This window comes from Nomascus leucogenys, chromosome 16, assembly GCF_006542625.1.
Source record: "Nomascus leucogenys isolate Asia chromosome 16, Asia_NLE_v1, whole genome shotgun sequence".
Lineage (NCBI taxonomy): Eukaryota > Metazoa > Chordata > Mammalia > Primates > Hylobatidae > Nomascus > Nomascus leucogenys.
The window spans coordinates 82,552,522-82,570,722 of record NC_044396.1 but is presented as its reverse complement, the minus strand read 5'-3'; positions in this window follow the sequence as shown (position 1 = coordinate 82,570,722).

The following is an 18,201-nucleotide window of genomic DNA, read 5'->3' as shown; positions in this document are numbered from 1 at the left end:
CAGCATAGCCTGGAGCCCAGCAGCTGACCTGGGAGCAGAATCTCAGGCCTCAGCCCAGACCTTCTGAATCAGGATCTGCATTCCAGCAGGATTCCAGGCGGGAGGTGAGTACATTGAAGGTGGAGATGACAGCCCTCGTGCCCAATGCTATGGAAGAGGAAGTCCCTCAGTTCCTGTCTCTGTGCTATAGGAGAGGAAGTTAGGCCCATGGATTCCTCAGGATGGACATTTCCAGGTTTGATGTGCACAACCTAAGACCACCAGAAGCACCACCTGTCACTCTGCCTTGCTCTCCCATTCTCTCAGTAGAGGGGTTTGATGGGCTTCAGGTTGCTTGGGACCAACACAGCCCTGAGCAGGTGCATGGCTTTCTCTCTGTGGGAGTCTCTTGTGCTCCATAGAGAATCAGGCCAGAGTGAGGGGAGCCAACCCTCTGAAACATGGGCCTCCTAATTGATCCTTGAGTCTTTGGTTTTGACCCCTCAATACATGGTCCATACCGAACCCAGACTCAACTTTTGAAGCAGGTCTAACTGTCAACTCTGCTCCCCATCTCCCTTCACTGGCTCACCATTGCCCCTGGATCAAGTTCAAACCATTTATCCTGGCCCACCAGCTCCTTCCCAGCCTGACCTTAACCTAACTCTCCAGCTCTCTCCCTCCCTGACCTCACTGAAAACTTTCTGGCTATGCTTTTTCAGGGCTATGACCCTCCAAAGGACAGGATTTGATGAGCAATGAGGATGGGAGGCCAGGTGTAGTGGCTCACCCCTACATTCCCATCACTTTGGGAGGCCAAGGCAGGAGGATTGCTAGAGCCTAAGAGTTCAAGAACTGCCTGGGCAACATAGTGAGACCCCATCTCTACAAAAAAAATAATAACCAGGCGTGGTGGTGTGCACCTGCAATCCCAGCTACTCAGGCAGCTGAGGTGGGAGGTTCACTTGAGCCTGAGAGGTAGAGGCTGCAATGAGCCATGATCACACCACTGCACTCCACCCTGGACAACAGAGCAAGACTCTGTCCCAAAAAAATAAATAAAAGGAGGAGGGGAGGCGTCCTAGGCTGGGCAAAGCTGTACAAGGCATGAAGTTGGAATGTCGGGGAGGTGTTCAGAGCTCCACACCTTTGGTGATGCAGTACTTATTGCTTGGAATGTCCTTCCTACTCTACCTCCAACTCACAGGCTTGGCCCAATCCTTAAGATCCAACCCTCCTATAATCACCTCTCTTAATCTACCCAGGTGGAGGTAAATGCTCCTTTCTCTGTTGTGCAGGAGCATTTGAGAATAGGTGGCAAAGGATACATGGCAGGGCCATTTTTTTATTCATTGCTCTTTGGCCCGCAAGACTATTGAGGCAAAAACTATATGCTCAAGTTCTAGCCCGGCCCTTCACCTGTTGTGTGTGCTCAGTAAATGTTTGCCGATGAAATGAATGAACACACAATTTGGTTTTTGTTAGAGAAGGAATGTCGCCCTGCCACCCAGGCTACATTGCAATGGTGTGATCATAGTTCACTGCATTTGAATTTCTGGGCTCAAGTGATCCTCCAACCTCAGCCTCCCAAGTAGGTGGGACTACAGGTGTGTGCCATTACACTCAGCTAACTTTTTTTTTTTTTAAGAGACAGGGTCTCACTATGTTGCTCAGACTGGTCTCAAACTCCTGGCCTCAAGTGACCCTCCCCCTTCTTATATCTCATAATTCAGTATACCCCAGTAGATAGGGGTTGACTCGAAGAGCAATTAGAATATCTAAGAGCCCAGGGCCAAAGGATTCATATAGGCTCACATTATTATATTATAGAGAATGGAAAAAGAGTTCAGAGCCATTAAGCAATGCAGACACTGTAACACAGGTAGTTCAAATGACAGCTAGACCCCAACTCTGCTGTCAGGTTTTTCTCTTTTCTTTTCAATGTTTTAATTATATTTTTACAAAGTGACCTATACCCACGGTTTAAAAAATCAAATATTGCAAAAGTATGTACAGTATTATTAAATCCTCCTTCTCTTCTCTGATCCTCAGTCCCCAATTTCTTTCTTATAAGTTCATTGCTATTGTTAATATGTATACACATTTACATATACTGGATATACACATTTCTACAGACATTCTATGAGTATCTATTCACATATATGATATTTACCTCCTCTTACTCTAACAGTAGCAAACATAGAACAAAATTTTTCAAACTACTTATTCTGATGCATTAATAGGTTGCAAAGTTCACTGTGGGTGTGATCTTGTTTGTTTGTTTTGTATTAATGAAAAAGAATGGTATGGGATGGAATAGATTAGAGTACATCCACATAAAACATCAAGCATTGTTTCATAAAACTTGTTTCAGATTTTTTTAAATCAAGCTTATTGAGATATAATTTATGTATAATAAAAATTCACCCTTTTTAATAAAGTATAAAATGTGATGAGTTTTAACAAATGTATTCAGATGTGTAACCACAATCACAATTGAGACATTTCCATGACTCCAGAAAGCTCCATGGTGCCCTTGAAAGTCAATCCCTTCCCCCTCATCTTCAGCCCTGGTAGCCACTGATTTGCCTCTGTCACTAGAGTTTTGCTTGTTATATTTATATAACAAGTGAAAATAGATATATTTTATATATATGGTATATAAGATACATTATATACAATCTTATAATAATATATAATTTATAATAACATATTACATATCATATTATATATTATATAACAATGGTTATATAATATAATAATATATTTATATATTATATGTATAATATATATAAATTTTATTATATTATATATATAATGTGTACATATAATATATAATATATAATATATTATGTATTATATATTATACTATATATAAAATATATATACTATATATACTATATATAGTATATATATTATATATAATTATATATTATATATTATAAATACTATATTATTATATATTAATATATTATATGTAATATAATATATATTATTAATAATACATAATATAGTATGAGTATATATTATTAATATAATTATATATTATTAATTATATTAATAATATATAATATAATACTAGGATATATATCATATGATACATATTATGTTATATATATAACAAGTTAAAAAATAGAATAGGTATATATTCCATAATGGCAGGGATTTTTTTTTTTCTTTTTGAGAGAGTCTCACTCTATCACCAGGCTGGAGTGCAGTGGTGCTATCTCAGCTCACTGCAACCTCCGCCTCCCCGGTTCAAGTGATTCTCCTGCCTCAGCTTCCCGAGTAGCTGGGATTACAGGTGTTCGCCACCATACCCAGCTAATTTTTTTGTATTTTTAGTAGAAACGAAGTTTCCCCATGTTGGCCAGGATGGTCTCGATCTCTTGACCTCGTGATCCGCCCCCCCCTCGGCCTCCCAAAGTGCTGGGATTACAGGCGTGAGCCTCCACACTGGGCCCTGGCAAATATTTTTTAATCTATTTTTTCACTTTTGTCTTTTCAGTGCTTAATTTGTGTATAACAACGTAGTAGTTACTAAATATTTGTCCAAAAAAAATGAATGAATGCACCAATTTGTGATATGAAATATAATTCTTATGGTGGGTTAGGATCAAAAAAGTTTGAAAGCTCCCGCTATGGATGATGCCTCAGAGTTGGTATGTTTGAGAACTTGCTCCATGTCATTATAAAGCTACCACATTGCTTTTAAAGGCTGTAGAGCATTTCAAGGTGAGAGTGAACCATACTTTAAGCGGCCCTCTGTCGTTATGTTATCGCCAATCTTCTTTTTACTAATAATATCCTTATACATATGTCATTAAGCACATGTGTTAGTGTACATGTAGGGTAAATTCTTAGAAGTGATACTGCTCAGTCAGGGGATATGTGCATTTTTTTATTTTGAAAGACATTGCCTAATGGCCCTGCGAAAGCTTACACCAGTTTGTACTCCCACAATGACAGAGAATGTTGGTTTTTTTTTTTTTTTTTTGAGACAGAGTATCGCTCTGTCTCCCAGGCTGGAGTGCAGTGGCCAGATCTCTATCTTGGCTCACTGCAACCTCTGCCTCCCGGGTTCAAACAATTCTCCTGCCTTAGCCTCCCGGGTAGCTGGAACTACAGGCGTCCGCCACCACTCCCAGCTAATTTTTGTATTTTTAGTAGAGACAGAGTTTCACCATATTGGCCAGGCTGGTCTCGAACCCCTGACCTTGTGATCCGCCCGTCTCGGCCTCCCAAAGTGCTGGGATTACAGGCGTGAGCCACCGCGCCCGGCCTGAATGTTGGTTTTTCTACCCTTAACAACGTGTTATCAAATGTCTTTATTTTTGCCTGTTTAATAGATAAATATGGTATCTTACAAAAATTTTGCATTTTTTAGCAGTGAGTCAGTGTGAGCACCTTTCGCGTGTTTCAAGACCACTGTCATTTATCTTCCTAAGAACTTAGAACTCTCTGCTCATGTCCTTCGTTTTTCTTTTGACCAGTTAGTCTTTTACGTTATTCCTCTGTAGAGGTATTGAAGGGAATTAGGCCTTTGTATCTCACATGTTGGAAACATTTTTTTCCAACTAAGTTTGTTGCTTATCTTTGGACTTTAAAGTAATTTTTGGAATGCAGAAAATTTTAATTTTATGACATCATAATATTGATTGTTATCAATTTTCTTTTCTTATATGGATTCTGAAGTTTGTATCATGTTTAAGAAGACAAAGTTCTTCCTCCATTTGGATATTATTTAAATAAGATCTCCCATGTTTTCTTTTAATACTTTTATGGGTTTTTTAAAAAATTTAAATCTTTGCTCCATCTGGAACTTATTTTGGCATAAGGAACCAAGAAGAGATCTAAACTCTGTGTTAGATGGCTACCATTTGTCTAAACATAACACCATTTATTAAATAATCTCCTTTTCTCCCACTAATTTGAAATGTCCTCTTCATCACAAACTAAATTTCTCTGCATACTTGGGTTTACATCTGGCCCTCCACACTGTTTTATCGGTCTCTCTATCTATCTATTCGTGTACTATTACCAAACTACTTAATTTCTTTTAGCTTTATAATATAATATCCTCCAGGCCTAGATTACTGTTGATTTTTCAGAATTTATATGGTTATGCTCATCTGTTTCTTTTTTCATATAAACTTTAGCATATCTAATTTTTTAAAAGCCTATTTCCTAAATGAGATTATGCTATTTTTTTTTTTTTTTTTTTTTTTTTTTGAAACAGACTCTCACTCTGTCACCCAGGCTGGAGTGCATGGCACGATCTCAGCTCACCACAACCTCCACCTCCCGGGTTCAAGCAATTCTCCTGCTTCAGCCTCCCAAGTAGCTGGGACTACAGGCACACGCCACCACACCAAGCTAACTTTTGTATTTTTAGTAGAGATGGGATTTCACCATGTTGGCCAGGCTGGTCTCGAACTCCTGACCTCAGGTGATCCGCCCACCTTGGCCTCCCAAAGTGCTGGAATTACAGGCATGAGCCACCACGCCCAGCCAGATTATCCTAAATTTAAATATTAACGTAGGGGCAATTGGCTTATGTGGCATGGAACTTTGTCTGTTACACATTTGTCTTTCCATTTTTCCTGTATTTGTGTATGTTCCTCAGTAACATCTTCAAATTTTCTTTATATACAATACATCTTACACACAACTTGATAACTATATTTCCAGGTATGGGATCTGTTTGCAGCTATTGAAATACACTTTTTCCTCGTTTTATTCTTGTCTGCTTACGATGTTGGAAGATACTGACTTTGTTACCCAGATGCCCTACTGCATTCTACTGTTAGCAATGTTTTTTAATTGAATATCCTGGGTGTTGTTAGCATAGTCATATCTATATAGAATGTTTGCCTCCTCCTCTGTAATGTTCACATCTCTTATTTCTTTCTCCTTTCTAACCCCATCAGCTCTGCCTCATGACCATTATCTGGTAGTGATTGTGATCATGGACACGTCACATTCCTGACTTCAATGGGATGACTTCTGGGCTTTCATGATTTGGCACATGGTGTGTGTGTGTCCCCTTATTTTCACAGCTGGCACGGAGAAAGGGAGGAAGCAGAAGGAGACAGAACAGACTGAGACAAATGAGCAAAGCAAGTGAATTCTGTGCCTACATCCCAGACAGCCTCAGACATGCATCTTCCTCCTCCCCCCTTGTCTTCCAAGCTCTAGAACGTCTCCTTTCCCAGGATCTCCCCATGCTTTAGATCTTTACCTTCATTCAGTCACTGGAGCGCAGATTCTAGCCCCAGCCTTGCCAATGTGCTTCTGAGCCTCAGTTTCCTCATCTGCAAAGCAAGCTAATAATAACTACTCTGGCTACTTCCTGGGATGGGTGTGAAACCCACTTTATGTAAAGGACAATACAACCATGAGAGGTTATCATTATGGAGCAAGTTTAGGCCGCTGATGGTACTCCAGCCACATGAATTGTGCTTGTAATGATAACTTGGAGCTTTCTCACCAAGTGAAAACAGACCGGAGTTATGCACAAGGAGAGAGATGCTATAGGATCATTTTCTTTTAAACTGCATCCAGGGGTAATGCAACAGGCTCCCAGGACCTGCACGAAACTACAGTACTGTCGTCCCGGATCTCAGCCCCTTAAGCAAAGCCCTGCACTTCCCAGGAAAGGAAAATAAATGGTAATGGCATTTCTGACTGACGTGCCAGGGCCTTGGAGGACAGAACTGCTTTTTTGCAGGTCAGGCTGGGTGAGAAGAACCTTGATAGCCATGGGCAAACATTCACTGCAGCCAGCGTCAAGTCAGCCCGCCACTGCGAATCAGGCAGCCCAACTCCGCAACTAGGTATCTGCAGGGCAAGAGACCAGGTCGTAAAATCTAAGCAGGCACTTCCAATTTCCAAAACCACTTTTTAAAATGCAATAACAATAAATTAGAAAAAATTGCTGGGGGGATAAAAGATGCCTACCACAATTTTGAGTGTTTAGGACACTGATCTTAAGCAAATGAATAAGGAGGTCATCAAGATCGTCAACAAATAAATGGGCAAGGACAGGAGCAATTTCCAGAAGAGACAGCCAAGAAACATACAAGGTTTTTGCCTACCCTCTTTCTACTTATTTATAGCTTCTCAGTGTTCTGCAAAGAGCACTGATATTACCTTGGCAATCAGAAAAGGATTATTTTATTAATCTAAACAGTTATTTCGAAAAAGGCCTAAGGCTTCTTCCTTGCTGTCGTGTTCTACAACAAAACAGCCCCTGCTGTGCACTTAAATATCAGAAACCTACAGCTGCTTGTCACTTAGTCACTTAGATTAGGAGCCATCCTGGGCACAAAGGGGAGGGCAGCGAGTTGGGGCACATGAGGAAGCAAAAGATTGAAAATAATGAAGGAAAAGGATGGCAGTGATGGGCCCAGGGTATACGGTCAGATGTCTAAGGTTTGCGCACCAGCTCAGCTACTTAACAGCTATGTGACCTTAATCAACAAACTCAGGCTTACTCAGACTCATCCCCTTGTCTGTAAACTGGGGATAATAGTTCGTACCTTTCAGGATTGTTGTGAGAAGTAACCGAGGTAATGCGCAGAAAGGAATTAGTACTGTGCCTGCCACATGGTAAACATTAAATACATGTAAGATGCAAGTAGCACTTTTCCCATTAGTAAAGAAGGAGTGCTCTGGAGTAGTGGAAGGACCACTCCTGGATGGGAATTTAGTCCTAGTCTACGGGACTTACTGTGTGGCCTTGGGCAAGTCATGTCACTCCTGTGTCCCAGATGAACTCTGAAGTCTCTTCCAACCGGACACGCAGTACTGTTCTTAGACCCTCCCTGCTGGCCTGCCCTTGGCTCCCAGCTAATTCTCCTAGCCACCGCCCTCACCCAGATGGGATGCAGGTGACATGATATGCTGTGGAAATGCCACAGCACATAGCTGAGACTCTTTGCTGATGGGTCAGCCCTCGCTTCCTCAAGAAAGCTGACTTTTTGTTTGGGCCTCAGCCATTTCCATGGAGACAGGGGACACAGCAGAAGGGTTATTGAAAGTTCTTCCTCCAGGAAAGCCTCCTCCCTTCCCCAGGGAGCCCACACTCTAGTGACGCAGTTTCCTGGATCCACTGAAACCACGGGGACTTCCCATCCCAGCTACCTCCGGGCTGTTCTGGGGAAACAGGGCCAGGCAGCCCCTTTGAGGTGACTCCCAGCCCTCTGCCCACACCCAGGCTCGGCTTGCACCCAGGCAGCTTCCATCTGGCTGCCTGCAGATTCCTTCTCTCCTACAGGTATCTGCTTGCTCTTGGGATGAAGGAGGAACTTTCCATCATTCCTGCTCTGGGAGCCAAGCCCTTGGCAGCAGAGAGCCAAACCTTCTGAAGAAAGCCTGGAGCGGACTGTCTCTTCTCTTGGCAGAGTTCAGACTTGTGCCCCACACAACCCCGCCACCCCCCACAAGGCAGGACGCATGCCCTGTGACTGGGCTCTGATACTCCCACACACAACCCCATGAGTCCCTTCCAATACTCCCACACACAGCCCCACATTGAACTTCCCACTAGTGAAACATGCAATCCCGCCACCCCCACAAGGCAGGGCTCATGCCCTGTGACTGGGCTCTGATACTCCCACACACAACCCCACTAGTGCCTTCCACATTCAACTTCCCACTAGTGAAACGCAACCCCGCCACCCCACAAGGCAGGGCGCATGCCCTGTGACCAGGCTTCCAGTACCCCCAATACTCCATCCTGACTCAGAAGTGACGTCCACCTAAGGCGAGTCCTCAAGGCAACAGAGTCAATCTTGTTGGATGCTTTTCTTGCTTCTCCCTTTGGCACTTCTGGGCCCACCCTCAGTGCCCAGCCCCCTCCGCTGCCCAGGCCACTGCATGACCATGGGAAAGGCATGGGGATTGGAATCTTCAGTCCAAATACCAATCTGTCACTTACTATTTGGGTTATGTTAGACAAGCTACTTAATCACCTGTGCCTCTGTTTTTCTCATTTATAAAATGGGAATAATAAAAACAGCCTCATAGAGTTTTATGTATTCCACAAATGCTTACTGAGTTTACTTGAGTGCCCAGTGTTATTCTAGATGCTGGAGAAGCAACAGTGAGCAAAACATACCTGAATTCTTGCAAATTAACAGAGATGACATTTGAAAAGCACCTTGTGGCCTTCCATCCCTAGGCATGATTATTTTGTATCACATCGACACTCTTTCAGAAAATAGCTATCAAAACTGGATTAAAATGCAAACCAAAAAACTAAAATCCAGTACTTTGAAAAGCACAGGACAACAGCTTTTCAACTTTAATTTTTGTTTTGTTGTTTTGTTTTTGAGACGGAGTCTCGCTCTGTCTCCCAGGCTGGAGTGCAATGGCCCAATCTCAGCTGGCTGCAAACTTTGCCTCCAGGGCTCAAGTGATTCTCCTGCCTCAGCCTCCTGAATAGCTGGGATCACAGGCACATGCCACCAAGCCTGGCTAATTTTTGTATTTTTAGTAGAGACGCAGTTTCACCATGTTGGTCAGGCTGGTCTTGAACTCCTGACCTTGTGATCCACCCACCTCGACCTCCCAAAGTGCTAGGATTACAGGCATAAGCCACCGTGCCCAGCCTCAATTTTCATGTACTTAAGAGAAATTGTTAAAACTGTTTCCCAGCTGGGCTCAGTGGCTCATGACTGTAATCCCAGCACATAGAGGGGCCAAGGTAGGCGGATCGCTTGAGCCCAGAAGTTTGAGACCAGCCTGAGAAACATGGCAAAACCCCAACTCTACAAAAAATACAAAAACTACCTGGGTATGGTGGCTTGTGCCTGTAGTCCCAGCTACTCGGGAGGCTGAGGTGGGAGGAATCACTTGAGCCTGGGAGGCAGGCGGAGGCGGCAGTGAGCTGAGATTGTGCCACTGCACTCCAGCTTGGGAGACAGTGAGCCTTTGTCTCAAAACAAAACAAAAAAAAAAAAATCCTGCTTCCTGGGCTGCATCCCCAGAGCTCCTGACTCAATTGGTCAAGTTTGGGCTCATGAATTTGCATTTCTACCAACCTCACAGATGATGCCCGTGTTCTAAGGACCACTCTTTGAATTACACTGGCAGAGGAGAACCATCAAGGTGCCCAGAACCTGAGGGGCAAAGGTGCTAGAGAGAAGGAAGTCTCTTGTGATGAGCCTGACATTCTGAACCTCTCCTGCCTTTGAGGCATCTACTGATTTGCAAGCCCTGTGACGCCAAGAGACCAAGCTAAAAACAGCTACTAAGAGTTTTCACCAGTGTCATGGCTATGGAGATAGTCAGAGTTTGAGGAGCCAAGATCCTGGAGAAAAATTAACTGCAAAGAAGCAAGCCCAACATTCTGCTCATCCTTTTCCTGGAGATATTTCTCAATTCCAACTCCTTCCTGTCCATGCCTGGTTCTGAGAGCTCTGTGAGAATCCACTTGCCTGGGGTGCACGTCCACCCACACACAACCTTCAAGCACAGGGGAGTTAATGCCACATCAGGTGAAACTTTGATTAATGGAAGACAGAAGCCACTGGATAAATTATGCCCTTAGGTAGAGTCCTGAGACACAGCCTACATGGTTTCTTGAGGGCACAGTCCTGTGATCTGAGCAAAATGTTTCACTTAGCAGTGGCTAATATGAAATGATATCCATTGGTGTTCTTTTCATAATGCTAGTAGATTTCCAGTATGCTCCACACTGCAGATTTTTCCTCACTACTCTCACCATCAAAATCTACCTGTTTCTTTTCTTTTTGTTTTGTTTTGAGACACGGTCTAGCTCTGTTGCCCAGTCTGGAGTGCAGTGGTGCCATCATAGCTCACTGTAACCTCAAACTTCTGGACTCAAGTAATCCTCCTGCCTCAGTCTCCTGAGTAGCTGAGACTATCGAAGTGCACCACCATGCCCAGCTAATTTGTTTTAAAAAATTTGCAGATATGGGGTCTCACTATGTTGCCCAGGTTGGCCTTGAACTCCTGGGCTCAAGCAATCCTCCCACCTGGGCCTCCCAAAGCACTGAGATTACAGGCGTAAGCCACCACATGCAGCCAATTTCTTAAAATAATAATAGCAAACATTTATTGAGAGCTTACTCTATTCTAATTAATGTTCTAAGTGCTTTGCACATACTAATCCATGGAATTATCTCAATTATCCTAGGAGGTAGGCAACAGCATTACCCTCATTTTGTGGATGGGAAAATAAAGGAACAAAGAGGTTTAGAAATGTGCCTTAGCTGATCAGGGTTGATCTGGGATTTGAGCCTGGGTACCTTTGCTGTGGACTCTGCCCTCTTGAACACTTACACAGCTTCGCAGAGCATCACTGCCTTAAATTACTGAAGAGAATCTGTTTAGGAAGAGTTTTCACGTGTATCCTATTATCTGTGCCTAAACAGTAATCCTGTAGCATAAACAGGAGGACATAGTGCTATCTCATTTTACAAGTGGGAAAATTGAAGCCCAGAGGTTATTAGAAAACTTCCTGATATGGTTTGGATGTTGTCCTCTCCAAATCTCATGTGGAAATGTAATCTCCAGTACTGGGGGCGGGGCCTGGTGGGAGGCGATTGGATCATGGGGGCAGATTATGAATGGTTTACTACCATCCCCTTGATACTGTCATCACAATAGTGAGTGGGTTCTCAAGAGATCTGGTGGTTTAAAAGTGTGAGGCACCTTCCCCTCTCTTGCTCCTGCTCTGGCCATGTAATGTGCCTGCTCCCCCTTCGCCTTCCGCCATGATTGGAAGCTTCCTGAAGCCTCCCCAGAAGCTGAGCAGTTGTTGGCATCATGTTTCCTGTGAAGCCTGCAGAATCATGAGCCAATTAAACCTCTTTTTCTTATAAATTACCCAGTCTCGGGTATTCCTTTACAGCAATGCGAGATTAACACACTTCCCAACATTTCCAAAACTAGCTAGCGGCAGAATCAGTATCAGAAATTAAGCCTTAGAGTGAATTAAAAGAAAACTTTATTACTATGCGTCAGTCACTATGCTAAAAGCTTTATATACATCATTCATTTTAAGCCTTACAGCAATCCTATGAGGTAATTATTAGTTTCCCCACATTAGAGAGGAGAAAAATAAAAATGCAGAGAGATTTGGCAAGGTCACAACTAAGAAAAAACAGACATGACTTTTTTAGTACGCTTTATCGAGACATAATTCAAATACCATATAATTCACCCATTTAAAATGTGTCATTTGACTGAGTGCAGTGGCTCATACCTGTAATACCAGCACTCTGGGAGGCCAAGGTGGGATGATTGCTTAAGCCCAGGAATTCAAGACCAGCCTGGACAATATAGTAAGACCTCGTCTCTACAAAAAGTAAGATAAAATAAATTAGCCGGGCAGGGTGGTGTGCATCTGTATTCCCAGCTACTTGGGAAGCTGTGGCAGAAATATCACCTGAGCCCCAGAGACTGAGGCTGCAGTGAGCCATGATTGCACTACTGCACTCCAGCCTCAGTGACAAAGCAAGTCCCTGTCTCAAAAATAAATAAATAAATTAATTAAAAGGTATAGTTTAATGGTTTCTAGTATATTGACAGAGTTTTGCAACCATACCATAACTAATTTTACAACACTTTTATCCTCAGACCTGGAATTTGAACCCAGATCCACCCAGCTCCAAAGCTTATGCCCTTAATCACATTATTACCACCAAAAATCCAGGTCAGAGCGCCATCCAGGACACAACACTGTCTTTCAAAGCCTGGGCGTGTTCCCAAGAGGCCCTGCCACACGCTTTGGGATGTAGAAATCCCTGAAGATGATGAGGACGGCGTGCAGACAGCACCTGAGAACCGAGGGCTGAATTGAAAGCAGAGCCAGTCCCCCACCCACCTGTGACTGATTCAGCAGACCTCGGAGACAGGGCCCAATCCAGGTGGACTGAGGTGAAGCTGAAAATAGAACAGGTCACAATGTGAGCAGGGGCCAAGGATGGTCTAAGCGGATGGCCCTGTCTTTAATGCTCAGTGATGATGAGACCGTGATCAAGTAGGGAGCTGGAGGGTGGATAAAATACTGATCTTACGCCTTCATTCACTCATTCAATATGCACTTACTATTGAATTGGGTATTTTATTATCGTAACAGAAATACCTGCCATCAAGGAGCTCACAGTTCATGAGATAAACCAAGAACTAATTATTATAATCCATTTAGTCATTCATTCCATAAATTTATTTATTTGTTTATTTTTTATTTATTTATTTTTTTTTTTTTGAGACGGAGTCTCGCTTTCGCCCAGGCTGGAGTGCTTTTCATTTGAGGAGTCTCACTCTGTCACCCAGGCTGGAGTGCAGTGGCACAATTTCAGCTCACTGCAGCATCTGCCTCCCAGGTTCAAGTAATTCCCCTGCCTCAACCCTCCACATAGCTGGGATTACAGATGCATACCACCACACTAAAAATACAAATGTTTGTATTTTTAGTAGAGACGGGGTTTTGCCATGTTGGCTAGGCTAGTCTCAAACTCCTGACCTCAGGTGATCCCACCTGCCTCGGCCTCCCAAAGTGCTGGGATTTACAGGCGTGAACCACCACACCCGGCCCATTCCATAAATTTATATTGAATACTAATAATGTGTGTCAGATACTGTCCTAGGAGCTGTGGATCCAGTGATGATCAAGACTGGCATAATTGCCAGCTACCCCCAAATGCCATCCTGCACTCCTTTCACAGTAAGGCTGCATTTTCTAACCCCCCAGCACTGAGGAATGGCCAATAGGAAGCAGAATGGCCAATAGTACTGGAAGTTACACGTGGCACCTCCAGGTTATGACTTTAAAGGGAAGGGCCTGGCCCTTCTTCCCTCACCTCTGTCTCCTTTCCACTGCTGGCTGTGAGTATGGCAGCAAGCTGTAATGTATCAGGCAATACCTAAAGCTGACAGACCCGAGAGAGGAGCCTGCATCCATGCTACCATGGAATCTCCATATCAGCCTTGAACTGTGCACACCTGAATATTACATGAGGGCAAGAGGAGGCTGTCTCTTGTTTAAGCCACTGGTATACTGGTTTCTGTGGTAGAAGTCAACCGTGCATTCTAAAACAGTAACAAACACAACTCCTCCTCCACAGGTGGGATATGGAGGGAATAAAAGGGCCTCTGCTTGAGAAGAATGAAGGAAAACAGCAGGATTAATTAGCAGGCATGAGCCAGAATCAACTTACTTTCCAAGAAGAAATTCCTAGAGCTTTCAGCCGGGCGCTGTGACTCATGCCTGTAATCCCAGCACTTTGGGAGGCTGAGGCAGGTGGATCACCTGAGGTCGGGAGTTTGAAACCAGCCTGGCCAACATGGTGAAACCCCATGTCTACTAAAAAAAATACAAAAATTAGTCAGGCATGGTGGCGGGAGCCTGTAATCCCAGCTGCTCAGGAGGCTGAGGCAGGGGAATCTCTTGAACCCAGGAGGCAGAGGCTGCAGTGAGCCAAGATGACATCACTGACTCCAGCCTGGGTGACAGAGGGACACTCTGTCTCAAACAAAAAGAAAAGAAAAGAAACACATAGAGCTTTGAAGGGAAAGGCTAGCAGTGCAGAGCACAAGCTCGTCTTGTATTTGCCGTACAGGGATCTGTGACTCTTCCCAGGACCCATTGGAATACTTAGGGCCCCAGAACATGGCATACATTAGGATGTGTTCAGCTGCAAGTAGCAGAAAAACTGATTAGAAGTGGCTAAAACATGAGCATGTTTATTGTTTACTAAAGAAATCTAGAGGCAGGTAATTCCATTGTTGGTTTAGTGGTTGACATCACTAAAGACGAGTATTTCCATTCTTACACTCTACTTAGCTCACTGTTTAGTCTTAAGCATTCCAACTCATGGTGGCAAAATGGTTGCCTAAGCTCCAGCCCTCATGTTCTCATCAGGCACAAAGGCTCAAAGTGGGAGTAGAGGAGAAACTGGGAAACAAGGCTGCAGGAGAGAGCTCTCTTATTTATCCTTTCCTGGAAGTCTTCACCCAGCAAGTATTTTATTAAATAGTAGTTGTTAGAACTCAGTCTGTGGGCCACTGTTATCTGTAAAAGTAGTTGAGAAACTGAAAAATTTGATTCTGAAGTCTTTTTTGACTTCAAGCAGCGGATGAGGGAGAAAGGTGTTGTTATATCACAACACTTAAGAAAATTAGAGGAGGTTATTTAAAGCTCTGTCTGGAGACCTAGTCTCTCTCTGGGGTTGTTCTGGTTCAGGTTGAGGCCTGACACCAACCAGGAATTGTAATTTAAAAAAAAAAAAAACAGTTGGTCAGGCACAGTGCCTCACGCCTGTAAGCCCAGCACTTTGGATGGCCGGAGCAGGAGGATTGCTTGAGGCCAGGAGTTCAAGACCAGCCTGGGCAGCATAGCAAGACCTCGCCTCTTTAAAAAAAAAAAAAAAAAAATAGCCGGGTATGACAGTGCACACCTGTAGTCCCAGCTACTCTGGAGGCTGAGGTAGGAGGATCGCTTGAACCCAGCAGGTCAAAACTGCAGTGAGCCACGATTGATCATGCCACTGCACACCACCCTGGGTGACAGGGGGAGATCCTGTCTGTAAAAATATTTTGGAATTTTTTTCTAAGCCAAATGTGGTCTAAGCTAAACTAGATCTGAGTCCTGCACCATCTCGGCCCTAGACTTCCAAGGCTTTTCTCTTGAGGGAAAGCCAGGAGAAGGGAGGACGCCTGCAAACCTCCTGCCAGCTCACTTCCGAGACCCCTGCCCCGGGCCCTTTCCTGCTGGACTCCCATCTGTCAGAGGGGGAAGGGGTAGTAGGTGGTTTGGACACTGGTTTGAGAGTGGGCATTTTTTCGTCCCCAGGGCATAGCCCTCCTCTCAGGATGAGCCAGGCCCAGCAGGGACCTTGAGGGTCAAAATCCCCCTCTTTGGGGTGAGAGGCCCCTCTTCTCTTTAGTTAGCATGGACTTCTACATATAGCAGGGAAACTCTCTACAGTTTGCACAGGACTGTTTTCAACGTCCTCCCCATCACAATTGGGTGCACACAGCTCCTGCATTTTTTTAAGCTATGTTTGTTTGAGTCTGTGTGGTTGTGTGGTTGTGTGTGTGTATGTGTGTGTGGTGCTGGTTGTGAGGAAAGCAAGGAGTATGTGCCCAAGGCTCCCAGGAAGGAGAGGGACTCATCCTGTCCTGTGGTCTCAGGGCTGCTGGTATAAATCAATTTCATCTCTCACTGACTTGGCAGAATATTAAACGCTCTGGGAATGCCGGACATTCCTATAAAAGAGATGTTTGCTGAGATAAAATAACTCACAGGTGACTGTCTGCACCACAGACAGGATCTCCAGGATCTAAAGAACAAATTCCTTTATGGTTATGTTTCCCAGGGTGAAAGGCCAAACTACAGTCATTTGAGGGTCTCCTTCATCTGGTCCCAGAATGGCTCCTGATACGTTTCTCTAAAATGGCTTCTTTTCAAGCCCCAAATGTGATTTTTTTTCTCCTTCTGCCTGGAATGAGCCCCCTCTCATCTCCATGTGACTAACCTGCCACGCCCCCACAAACCATACCCAGGGTTTTCTATTATGCTTGCAGTAAAATTCAAACTCCTCCCTATAGTCTCAGGGTCCCTGCACACTCTGGCTCCACCCACCTCACCAATCTCATCTTCTTTCACTCTGCCTTCTCTGTGCTCTGGCCACCAACAACGAATACTACTTTCTGCCTCAGCACCTTTGCACTTGCAGTTTCCTCTGTCTCAAACTCTGTTTTCCTAAATCCTTGCAAGGTTGACCCTTATAAATATAAGACCCCTGCTGGGTGCAATGGCTCACGCCTGTAATCCCAGCGCTTTGGGAGGCCAAGGCAGGTGGATCACCTGAGGTCAGGAGTTCGAGACCAGCCTGGCCAACATGGTGAAACCCCTGTCTCTACTAAAAATAAAAAAAAAATTAGGCCAGGCACAGTGGCTCACGCCTGTAATCCTAGCACTTTCGGAGGCGAAGGCAGATGGATCACCTGAGGTCAGGAGTTGAAGACCAGCCTGGCCAACATGGTGAAACTCCATCTCTACTAAAAATACAAAAATTAGCCAGGCATGGTGGCACATGCCTGTAATCCCAGCTACTCAAGAGGCTGAGGCAGGAGAATTGCTTGAACCTAGGAGGTGGAGGTTGCAATGAGCCGAGATCGCACCATTGCACTCTAGCCAGGGCAACAAGAGCAAAACTTCATTTCTAAAAAAAAAAAAAAAAAAAAATAGTAAAATAAAATAAATATAGAACCCAATATAAAGTAGCCCTATATGCCCCAGGCACAATCTCTTGATCAATCTGTTTGATTTTTTTCAAGGCACTTATTCCAGATGTTCCTGTCCATGATTGGTTCACTTGTGTTTTTATGTCTCCCTCTCCACTGCTAGAATAGGAGCTCAGTGAGAGCGGGTTCCTTTCTGCCTTGTTCAGCATTACCTGGGTGTTTCTAGCATTTGGCAGAATGCTTGCCCCCATAGCAAACATATACTTGCTGAGTAAATGACTGAAAGCTCAGTTTAGGTGGAACCATCAAAAGCTTTTGCTTAAGGCCAGGCGCGGTAGCTCAAGCCTGTAATCCCAGCACTTTGGGAGGCTGAGGAAGGTGGATCGCCTGAGGTCAGGGGTTCAAGACCAACCTGGCCAACATGGTGAAACTCTGTCTCTACTAAAAATAAAAAGCCAGACGTGTTGGCATACCCCTGTAACCTCAGCTACTCGGAGGCTGAGGCAGGAGAATTGCTTGAACCCGGGAGGCAGAGGTTGCAGTGAGCCGAGATCATGCCACTGCACTCCATCTTGGGCGACAGAGCAACACTTCATCTCAAAAAATAAAATAATGAAATAAAATAAAATAAAATATGCCAGGCATGGTGGCTCACGCCTGTAATCCCAGCACTTTGGGAGGCCGAGGCAGGCGGATCACAAGGTCAGGAGATCAAGATCATCCCGGCTAACACGGTGAAACCCCCGTCTCTATTAAAAATACAAAAAATTAGCGGGGCGTGGTGGCGGGCGCCTGTAGTCCCAGCTACTCCGGAGGCTGAGGCAGGAGAATGGCGTGAACCCGGGAGGCGGAGCTTGCAGTGAGCCGAGATCGCGCCACTGCACTCCAGCCTGGGCGACAGAGCAAGACTCCGTCTCAAAAAAAAAAAATAAATAAAATAAAATAAAATAAGCCTTTGCTAATTTCCTGGGTTAGAAATAATCTCCCTCCTCTGAATGG